General features: G+C 39.8%; 1 long non-coding RNA gene across 1 annotated transcript in view; it reads right to left on the reverse strand.

The window, feature by feature from the left end:
* Window positions 1-1,276: 1,276 nt before the first annotated feature.
* LOC103795360 (uncharacterized) overlaps window positions 1,277-11,726 on the reverse strand; it is a 273,323-nt gene continuing 262,873 nt past the window's right edge. The window contains exons 7-8 of the long non-coding RNA XR_013521988.1: window positions 4,026-4,142; window positions 1,277-1,480 (exon numbers count right to left, since the gene is read on the reverse strand). This is a non-coding gene — a long non-coding RNA (uncharacterized LOC103795360). The remainder of the gene's footprint in view (window positions 1,481-4,025; window positions 4,143-11,726) is intronic.

Raw genomic sequence — 11,726 nt, forward strand, 5'->3', positions numbered from 1 at the left:
CACCCACCTCAGCTTCCCAAAGTGCTGGAATTACAAGCGTGAGCCACCGACCCCAGCCTCTGCTTGTAATTCTTTTGGGTTTATACCCAGAAGTCGATTGCTGGTGGTTTACCAATCTTGATAGCCCCCATCTTTATGAGAAGCCTTACTTTCCTGTCCCCTCTGTCAAGGTGGCTGACTCTCTCCTACCAGAGAGCAGTACATCCTCTTTCTGCATCCAGGAGAATGTTATAAAAGTATCTCATATTCTTCAAAAACTTGAAACTGGATGAGTAAAGGGCCAGGTTTTTTTTGTTGTTGTTGTTGTTTTTTTCTTTTTGTTTTCTTTTTTTTCTTTCTTCTTTTTTCAAACCCTTGTGTCGAGGGCTGACTTTCAATAGATCGCAGCGAGGGAACTGCTCTGCTACGTTGGAAACCCGGACCCAGAAGCAGGTCGTCTACGAATGGTTTAGCGCCAGGTTCCCCACGAACGTGCGTTGCGTGACGGGCAAGGGGGAGGCCGCCTTTACGGTCGCACCCCGTTTCCCAGGACAAGGGGCACTCTGCACCGGACCCCAGTTCTGGCACGTGACGGGACACGCCCCGAGTGGGACGGAGCAGAGGGCCAGTTTTTATCTAAAACATACTTAGGCCCCTCTAACCCTAGACTCCATTTCATCAGGGTAAATGGTATTTTTTTGTCTGTCTACAAAGTCCTCAAAGAGAAAACTTCATTTTCTGCCTGACAAGGACCCGAGAATAAAGGATTATAGGGCAGACTGTCTGCTACGGTAACTTATTTTTCTTCCAGTTGTTTCCAACCAAACATACAGTATTATTAACTTTGACTGTGGTCATCACTTTGGCTTCAAGCTTAATCTATTTTGACTAGGAATATTGTCCTCGGAAACACTACAATTTCCTGAAGAGACTGCAAATCAGCAGTCTTGACTAACCTCATACATGGCCGTTATCTTTCCTCTGCTTGAAAGATGTTCAAAGACAGTATGTCATTGTGAGCCGGGAGGTTTTCTTTATTTAGTGTCTGCCTACTGGCTCAGCTATAAGGTAAGGCAATTAGGTACCCAACATTTATAACAGACATGTTTAACTTCCTTGATATGTCCTGCAGAAGTTAGGCAAACACAAAGATAATAGACTTTAACTAGCAGTTAGGAAGTTTAGACTTCAAACCTTTGAGACTGTATAATGGACAATGTGTTCATTTACTACTTAAAACCATCTTAAGCGAAATGTTTAAGGTAGAATCATGCCTACCTGTGAGGTCCACAAGAAATCGGTACTAAACATCTTTTAATGCAAAACTTTGATGTTGAGCACGGTCGAGAATAAGCAAAACAAATGAGATCCCTCTAGGAGGCAGTGTTGTGTGGGGGAGATGTCTTGATTCAGGTTGGCTACCTTGCTGTTAGCCTCCACCACATACTGGTTATATGACCTGAGCAAATGACTTAGGTTCTTCACATCTCAGTTTCTTCACCTGAAAAATATAGATACTATTAGCACAGGCAGGCCATTTCCTGTCATTCAAGGGTAACTGGTACCTGGAAATTGCCACATTGATTGATTGAGACAGGGTCTTGCCCTGTTACCCAGGCTAGAGCACAATGATGCAATCACAGCTTGCAACAACTCAAACTCCTGAGTTTAAGGGATCGTCCCACCTCAGCCTCCTGAGTAGCTGGGACTTCAGGTGAGCATCATCTGAAGTCTTTGTCTTTTACTTTCTTTAGTAAAGTAATTGTTTTTTACTTTCTTTAGAGATGAGGTCTCCTTATGTTACCCAGGCTGGTCTCTAACTCTTGGCCTCAAGTCATTCTCCTGCCTTGGCCTCCCAAAGTGCTGGGATTCCAGGAATGAGCCACTGCACCTAGCCTCTAGGGCCACTTAAAATAAATGCACCAAAAATATCATTTGAAAAAAATAAAAAGAGGATGTTATTGAGACATTTTCTTGAAAAAGGAACTAAAAATTATACAAATTATAGAATTCTCACATTTAACCACATTTAGTTTACAATTTCAATTGTACAGTTATTCTAAAAAAACAAAAACAAGAAATAAATTCTTTTGGAGGTTTTTGTTAAATCTTTCAAGCAAAATTATGTAATAGCACTGTATATTCTTCATTTCATATTTGACCCCCAAAGGAAAACTAACTGGATATGCACTTTGCAAAACTATCTGAGGTTTAATCAAGTGTTCCAAAGACCTCTCCTATTGCTTTGGTATTGGATTCTCATTTTTGAAGCACTTATCACTGTCCTCATCATTGTTTTCTTCAATTAGCAGGTTGTGCAATGTCAAATCCTTATTTGCCAATGGCTTGCAAGTATTTCTGGTAGCTCTCCTGTATCATTTGTATCCACTTCATGAAATTCTAAATGTTTAGCAAATTGTGCTTTTTCCCTTTGCAGTCCTTCTGCTCTATATTTTCATTGTACAGTTTCACGTTGTAAATATTTGACAATTAATGAGACTATGACCAACAAGGGTGACTGGCCCACTGGTCGGGATATATGACGGATCAAACAGGAATAGACATCTGGATGGAGACTAATTTTAATAAAGGGCCAGCTCAGGACGATTTTTGCTTACCCAACACCTATTAACTACAGAGACATGGAAAATGAATACTCAGATAGTATAAACCCTCCATTTCTCACTGAATTCTTAAATGATGTGGCTCAGCAGAGTGCCACGTAAATAGCATGTGCCTTAGCTGTTAATAAATATTCTCCTTATTTACTTAAAATAACCCACATGTTCACAAAGGCATTGAAGGCATTTAAATACAAATTGTAATATAAGCTAAGGAGAATATTTTCCTTGAATTACTCCACTTTTCTATCAGTAAACACCACAATTGGAGAATAAAGGAATCTGTCACTCCTCAACCTGCCTGTATTCCTTATTCCCTTTTCCCTTGTCTTACCGTCTCTCAATAACACTCACTGCCATCTGACATGCAGAATGTTTGTATATAAAGAAATGTGTATGTTTTAATCTTTCTCCTGCCACTGGAATCTAAATTGCAGAGTCCAAAGATTTCATTTGTTCATTTATGAGTCTCTAACACCAACAACAAGATCTGACGGATGGTGTGTGTTCAATAAGCTTTGTTGAATAAATGATGAATGGAAGACTCCTTATTCCAGGGCCCAAATGCCCAGGGGCCATCACAGCAATTCCATGGCTAGGGATCCCAATGCACTATGTCCGGAAAGAGCCTCTGATGTAAATAAGAAACACAGTCAGTGGATTCAGTGCAAATTCTAAAAAGGGAAGACAGCACAGAGATTCCAAGAAGCACACGGTAGAATGAAAGGCTGTGCACCGTTACTGCAAACGCAGCCCTGATTTGTCTTTGAACTAGGCTCCATTCTAATTCAGTTCAGAAGGAATAAAAGGGTCTTCTGTGGGGAAAAGGAAGGAAGTTGTAATTCTCCCTTCCACAAAGAAAAAGTTAAGTGTTTTGTGTCGTGTAGTAGAAAGAACTACTCGTACAGGACAGAAAACCTGTGTGCTGATCTCAGCTCTGATGTGACTTGGGTCTGTAACTCAGCAAAATCACTTCAAGCTTTCAGGACTCCACAGCTTCATCTGTATGATCAGAGAGTGTGACTAGATCAGCATTTCCTAAAACATGTTCCTTGAAACATGTGGCACTCTAGACCTGTACTCACAGGTAGTTGCTAGACACATTTGGCTATTGAGCACTTGAAATGTGGCCAGGGTCACATTTTAAAATGTGAAAACTAAAGCAATAGACAGGGAAAAAAATTAAAGTATCTCACTAATAATTTTTGTGTTTATTCATGTTGGAATAATAATCATTTTGTAGATTGGGTTAAATACATTAATAAATTTGGGACAGCAGGGGAGGGTGGGCGTTTTGGGAGAAAGGGGCATATGGGGACTGTCAGTACTTTCTGCTCAATTTTGTAGAAAATTGAACCTAGAACCTGTCTAAAAAATAAAGCCTATTAATAAATAAATAATATTTATATAAAAAGTTAGGTTTACCTGTTTCTTTTACTTTTTAAATGCGGCAATTGAAACATTGAAAATTATATATGTAGTTTCAGATATGGTTGGCAGAATATTTCTACTTGATGTACATTTTTATTGCTGTTCTATAATCTGAAAGAAGAAAAAATATTTCTCTGATCAAACACTGCATATCATATCCCCACACTTCACCACCCCTGTCCAATGTCATCACCCTCATTATTAAAGTGTGAATATTGACATGGGTATAGGATGTGGAAAGATAGACAATGGAGATTTGGAAGGGGGATAGGATGGGAGAGGGGTGGATGATGAGAGATCACTTAATGTGTATAAAGCATGTTATCTGGGTGATGGATACCCTAGAAGACTTGACTTCACTGCTATGCAATCTATCCATGTAACAAAATTACACTTGTACCTCATAAATCTATGCAAAAAATCCAAAATTTGTTGTTTAATACACAGTGTGTATTAAATGCCCAAAGTGTGTTTAATACACAGTGTGGAGAAACATGTTTGATTGGCATTTTCTAGATGCATTTGATAATGGAATCTATTTTCCACTGACCACCTATTCACACCCTTCAGTTCTGAGGAAGACATTCTGGAAAAGTCTGATCTAGATTCTCTGTAAAGTCTTTTTGGATTCTAATAGTTTGTGATATTAAGATTCTAAGGATGTGGAAGGAGACTATGCGTAAGAGTCTAACATGCCTGTTTAGATCGGGAGAGTTTTAAGGAGAAATCGTGTTCTTCACCAACACTTCATAGGAGAGGCAGCAGCTAACTGAGTGCCGAAAGGGAAGAAAACTGGGAGACCAGAGCCTGGAATTGAGGGTTTGGGAAGGAAAGCCAAGCTCAGGCCTGGGGATCTCCTAAGAGAAGTAAACCTGGCTTTCTACTGTGTGGGATGCTGATGCCCTTGAGAAACCAGCGCCACAGGAAATGCCAAAGTCCTGGACAGAACTCAGAAATGGAAAGCATGAAGTTCCAGCAGCAGCAGAAGCAGTATGAGCAACTAGAGGGCTGTAGAAATCCCACTGTTGAGAGAACACCCTCCGTGTCAGTGAGTCAAACCCAGCCAGGGAGGCCGGGCTGCTCCACACTTCCACCATCTCACCTCCAGGGCTCCGGGGAGCAGAGGAGGAGAAACCCATAAGGATTTATCTAGCCAGATAAAGCACTGAAGCCTCGGCCTGTGGCCTTTGTCTGAGATTTCTATGTGAGTGATAAGAAACCTATTTCTGTGCCTGACATTTCTGCCTGTATTTCCAGACAGGGTGTCCCAACTCAGGTGCTATGTGGATTTCTGGGGTTCCATTATGAATGGAAGTTTCTCCAGGATGAACCTCAGAAATTCTCCTACTCTATTACTTACTTCTCCTACTATATTGCTTACTAACTTCTTTGTCCTCTGAAACTGCCAAAGTATTGCTTTACAGAATTGCTTTCTATAAGCTCCAAGTGTGTATTTATTTTGCATTAACATTTTTTACAGATTTATTGAAGAATAAACTTCACCAACTTAAAGTGTGAATGGTTTTCGGTAAATGAAAATAGTCATGCCATCACCACCACAATCACATTTTGGACTGCCATAACCCCAAAATTGTCCTCAGGCCCCTTTACTGTCAACTCCTGTCCGTATCTCCAGCCCCAGGAAACAAACAATCTATTTATTGTCCCTTTTGTTTTGTCTTTTTAGGATTTTCATTAAATATTTTGGGACAGCCAGGTGGGAGGGGGTCCCAGAGAGACTCCAAGGCCGGCGCCCTGGGAGGCAGACGCCCTGGGGTGGAGCCTTGGGAAGTTCCTGCCACGTGCAGTGGGAGGAGCCTGGCCTCTCCTTTCGCTGGGGGGAAGCAGGAATCTGTGAAGCAGGAAGCCTACACTAGCAGGACTCTCACCCTGCTGAGGGACCTGTTGCCCCTTTTTTTCCTTTTCACCCAATAAATTCAATTTTTCTCACCCTTCAAAGTGTGAGCCTAATATTTCACAGCTGTGTGACAAGGACCCAGCTCTTAGCTGAACTAAGGAGAAAGTCCTACAGTGATTTCAGGTAAATGGAATCATGCAGGACTTTACGTGGTATTTTGTTTTTGGCTTCTTTCACTTAGCCTGGTGAAAGAAGGCCACATTGTTGTATCAGCACTCTGTAGGGGAAGAAAAATAATTTTTCCTCTACCCTTCATGAGTTCTTAATTGAAACAGATCCTTGTAACAAAAAACAGATTAATAAGAAAAAAACCCAACAAGATTAATCACATGTAACTTTACGTATACGTGGAAGACACTCAGGGAAAAGTGAATAAAACCGCCAGAGTAGATCTCAAAATCTTGCTTAGACCTGAGACTACAGTCATGAACCATGTCCCCTGAAATAAAGAAAGAAGCCTGTGGGAAATGCCTTGTTATGAGGAGCTGGCCAGGAAAAGCCCCATAAACGAGGCTTAGGTTTATTGTATAGATTTAAGCCTGTGCCTTCCGCATTGGTTAAGAGTGTCTGGTGATCTACCATCCTTTCTTCTTGGTGCAGAGAGGGACACAAACTTACAAATGAAGTTTCCTCTACTCTCATTTTCAGAGCTTCTCCTGTGTCTGCTGTTTCCCAGAATAACCAGCTCAAAAAAATCCTTATGCCAAAAAGGCATATTTCGAGGTGGTATATTCTGGTCTTCCACAATCATATTTTGGGGGTAGTGTGCCCTGTGCCCTCATCAACTCCTTTCCTTTTAGTTGTTAATATTTAACTGTATATCACCATTTTCTTTTTATCTATATATCAGTTGATGGCCATTTGGATTGTTTCCAGTTTTGTATTATTAAGGAATACTGTGAACAATCATGTAAGTCTTTCAGTGGACTATTTTCTCATTTCTCTTGGGTAATACCTAAGAGTGGAATCACTGGGTGGTAAGTGTATGTTTAACATTTTAAGAAGCTCCTTTCTTTGAAACGGCTGTATTGTTTTCCATTGCCATCAGCAGCATATAAGATTTCTAGTTGTTCTATAGCCTCACCAATGCTTATTATTGTCAGTATTTTTAACCTTCCCTATTCTAGCGAGGGTGTTGTGGTATCCCATTGCGGTTTTAAGTTACATATCTCTAATTACCGATAATGCTAAGCATTTTTTTCATGTGATTTTTGACAGTTCATATATTTTCTTTTGTGCGTTGTCTGTTCAAATATTTTTCTCATTTTATTATTGGATTGTTTTCTTATTAAGTTGTAAGAGAAATTAACGTATCTGGATACAAATTCTTTGTTAGCTATTTATCTCACAAATATTTTCTCCTAATTAATGGCTCAGCTTCTCATTTTTGGAATTGGGTCTTTTGACAAACTAATGTTTTAATTCTTTATGAAGCCCGGTTTATCCATTTCTCTTTTACAGTTCATGCTTTTGGTAATCTATTACATAAGAAACTTGACCTAACCGAAGGTTACAAAGATTTTCTACTATATGTTATTCACAAGGTTTATAGTGTTACTCTCAGATTTAGGTCTACAATCCGTTTTGAGTGTAATTTTGTGTATGCTGTGAGGAAAAGATCAAGGTACTTTTCTTAATATAGAGATCCAGTTATTCTAGTATAATTTATTAATGACTGTTCTTTTCGTACCTTGGCACTTTATCAAAATTCAATTGACTATGTAAGTGTGAGTCTATTTCTGGACCCTTAGCTCTGCTGCATGAATCCACATACCTACCCTTATGCCACTGCCACACTGGCCTGATTACTGTAGCTTTTCTAGAAGTCCTAAAATCAGATAGTATAACTTCTTTAACTTTGTCCTTCTTTTTAAAAATCATTTTGGCTATTCTAGTTCCCTTTGCAGATGTTGCATTTTAAATAATGCTTTAATGTCTGGGAAACATAGCATATATAATGGTATATCCATTTTATTTTATTTTATTTTACTTTATTTTATTTTTTGAGACAAAGTCTCCCTCTGTAGCCCAGGCTGGAGTGCAGTGGTATAATTTGGCTCACTGCAGCCTCTGCCTCCTGGGTTCAAGCAATTCTCCTGCCTTAGCTTCTCAAGCAACTGGGATTATAGGTGTACACCACCATGCCTGGCTAATTTTTGTATTTTTACTAGAGATGGGGTTTCACCATGTTGGGCCAGGCTGGTCTCGAACTCCTGATCTCAGATGATCTGCCTGCCTTGGCCTCCCAAAATGCTGGGATTACAGATGTGAGCCACGGCACCCAGCTGTACCCATTTTATAGACAGGGAAGCCACAGACTTATAGACAAATATCTGACTTCTCATCACGAGGTTGAGTTTGTCTCTTTGTGGTCATGTCTCATTTTCCTACTGGACTGTCAGCAAGGAACCTATAATAGCAGAAACTATGTATGTTTTCTTCACTTCTGAATCCCAGGTAAAGTAGTGTTTATGATAGGTTTTCAACAAATATTTCTTGAACAAAAGAAGGAATCGGGCCCAAGAGAAATTCAGTGACTTGTGTCTGGTACTAAGGTCAGTAGCAAAACTGAATCCAGTAATTGAGTTTCCAAACCCTTCATTTAGTATTTTTTCTATCATACAGTCTGAGTGGAGGAGATAGAGAAGACAGGAAAAGAAGGGGAAAAAAGCAAATGATGTTGGTGTAGATAACAGCATTATTAGAAAGTTTTATAAATGCTTTTGTTTTGCTACATCTCAGCCTATAGCCTGCTGCTCCCAGCCACCAAACATTTGCATGTTTATTCTTTGCTTGAAATACATTTTAACATTCAGAGGGATATCCAGATGATTCACAGATCCCAAACCACAGGCTAAACAGGAGACAACATTTCCTTCCTGAGCATGGTGCTAGGAAAATAGAGAACAGGTGCATGAGGCCAGAATGGGTCTCTGGGGTTTGTAGCAGACAGACCCCAGGTGAACTCTTCTGGGCTGACAATGCTTCCACTGTGGAAAGATCTTCAGAAAGCAATGTTTGGCAACAATTTTCTCCCTACAATCTAATTCTAAAATAATTTCAATCTTAAAAAATATAGATATCTTGTGCTATAGTTCTTCTCTTTTAAATCTGGAAAACCAGGTGCCAGAAAATAATAACATGTTAATCTGAGAAGGAAAGTAACTGGAAAAGAGGATAATATACAACAATCAAACAGTGGAGGTGGCTCCGACTCCACAACCTCTAATTCATGTGACATGTAATCTTCTTAAACAATGATTATAGATACTAACTGTGCATTTGAAAGGGATGGAATTGTCATTAAGTGCTGTGCAATACCCTATCAATCAAATTCTCTCTTCAAGTAAACGCATGTTGCTTCTATTAAAATTAATAGGTGTCACAAGTAACTGGGAGGCAAATTTGGTTCTGGGACCTTACAAGGCACTGTGAAGACTTTGATTTACAAGCAATTATTAAGGAAGATTTCTACCAGAAGTAGTCATTCGTGGTGGAGAAACTAAGTATCTTTATTTCAATAGAGTCAAGAAACATTCGCTGATGGTACCCTTTGTTCAGAGCAAGATGCTAAGTGCTGCTGTAACAATCCAAGAAGAGACATTGACAACCCTGCCCCAACTCACTCCCAAATCTGCAGGTGAAAGGCAGACAGACCATCTCTTGTGTCTGTGTCATTTCCTCAGTTCCCAGCTTAAATGTCACTTTCTCTGGATGAGATTAGGTTTGCCTAGTAAGATGCATCATATTTGTAATTACTCGTTTAAGGCTCGTTTTCCTCTCTAGCTCCAAGAAGAAAGGGACCATGCCTGTCTTATCTTGGCAGGTTGTGAATGTCTTGAGAAGAACACAGGTTCTAGAGGCAGTAGCCTGTGTTCAAACTTCATCTTCACCACTTACCCTTAGTGTGATCTTGGGCAAATCACATATCTTCTCTAAGCTTTGGCATCCTCATCTGCCAGACAAAAATAATAATTTTGTAGTACCGACCTCATAGCACCACTCTGAGCCATGATTAAATCAGTAAAGCCACTAAGTGGCCTGGCATGTATTAAGCCCCCAATAACAATGAAATAAAATATCAGCAGTTAAATGAAGTTCATCTCTTCAGTGAATTAAAAAAAGATAATGGTTGCCATTCTCTGGTTTTTAACATGATGATACAACAACAATAATTCTTATTGAACCCTTGCTGTGGGCCAGGCACTGTGATAAATGCTTTACATATAGTCAGTGAATTTAGGAGATGTGGACATCAAGCCATCAATGACAACCTTGCCTTTTAAACTCTTCTCTTCTCTCTGGGTGTATCAGCATTTATTAGGGAAGTAGCGCCATCAGAAGAATCAGCGTTGGTGGCATACGAGTGTCTGTGTTAGTCAATGTCTTGGAAAGAACTGAATGACATGCTCAAAGGGTTAATTGAGGAGCATGAAATGAAAGTACTGTGTCAAGGATCTGGGCATGGTCAAGGAAACCAATAGGCATCAAGCAATACCTAGGGACTAGCAACAATTGGGTCTGTTACCTCCCCTAAGCTTAAATGGACAAGAAAGAGAAATGTGTTTCCAAGGTGCAGTGAGATCTATAGTCAAGGGAGGGGAGCGGCCCTACAGATGCAGTAGTGGCAGACAGAGGATTCCAGCCACGCCAAAACCATGGTGAGGCAGGGAGCATCCAGAGAATGCTCAGACCACTCTCCTCCTCCTTGCCTCATTTCCTGTTGCTACCTCTGGATGGCCAAGCTGTGCTGGAAGCCAGAGAATGATGGAGCCCAGGCAATGCAGCCCATAATGATCTCCTGAAGCAGAGGATAAAACAGAGAAGGGCTCACAATGAATCTATCGAGAACAAACAGAATAACCTGCACAAAACCACTGACCCTCACGTCTACCCAAACTTGAGTAAATTCATATTGACTACATGAAGAACATTAGAGGGAAGTGAAGAATCTAGACAGTTAAACCAAAAAAGACTGGCAGAGCTATTGCTATGTTAAAAATAAAGACAAGCTTTTCTTTCTTGCTACAACTACTGAAGATGCAATAAAGGTAAGGGGCATTAGATACAACCAGAGTCTGTTTTTCTTCCTTCTGTTATTATTGTTGAAAGATGAAAGGTCATGCAATCAGGGTCCATTCTTTCAGATGACCTAATTATCACATTTAGTTGAATGTAAAAACCCTAGTTTTGCTGATGAATCGGAAACATCACAGCCAATTACCTTCCCTTCCCATTTTCCTGTCTAACATAAACTGATTAAGACTGGGAGCATCTTCTCTTTGTTAAATGAAGCACAATTCTTCTGGAAGATATATTTTATTTTTATTGTGATAAAACATATATTGCCTAAAATTTACCTTTTTAACCATTCAGCGGCATTATGCACATTCACACTATCGTACAACCATCATCACTATCTATCTTCAGAATTTTGTTAACATTCTGAAAAGAAACTCCATTTCTATTAAAATGTCCCATTTTCCTTTTCCCCAGCCCCTGACAACCACCATTCTACTTTCTGCTTCTGTGATTTTGCCTATTGTAAGTACCTCACATGAGTGGAATTGTATGGTATTTGTTCTTTTGTGACTGGCTTATTTCACTTAACACGATGTCATCAAGGTTCATGCATGTCATAGCATGTATCAGAATTTCCTTCCTTTTTTAAGACTGAGTAATATTCCATATTACTGTGTATGTGTACATCCCACATTTCATTTATCCATTCATCTGTCAATGGATACTTGGCATGGTTCCACCCCTTGGCTAAGATG

This window comes from Callithrix jacchus, chromosome 9, assembly GCF_049354715.1.
Source record: "Callithrix jacchus isolate 240 chromosome 9, calJac240_pri, whole genome shotgun sequence".
Lineage (NCBI taxonomy): Eukaryota > Metazoa > Chordata > Mammalia > Primates > Cebidae > Callithrix > Callithrix jacchus.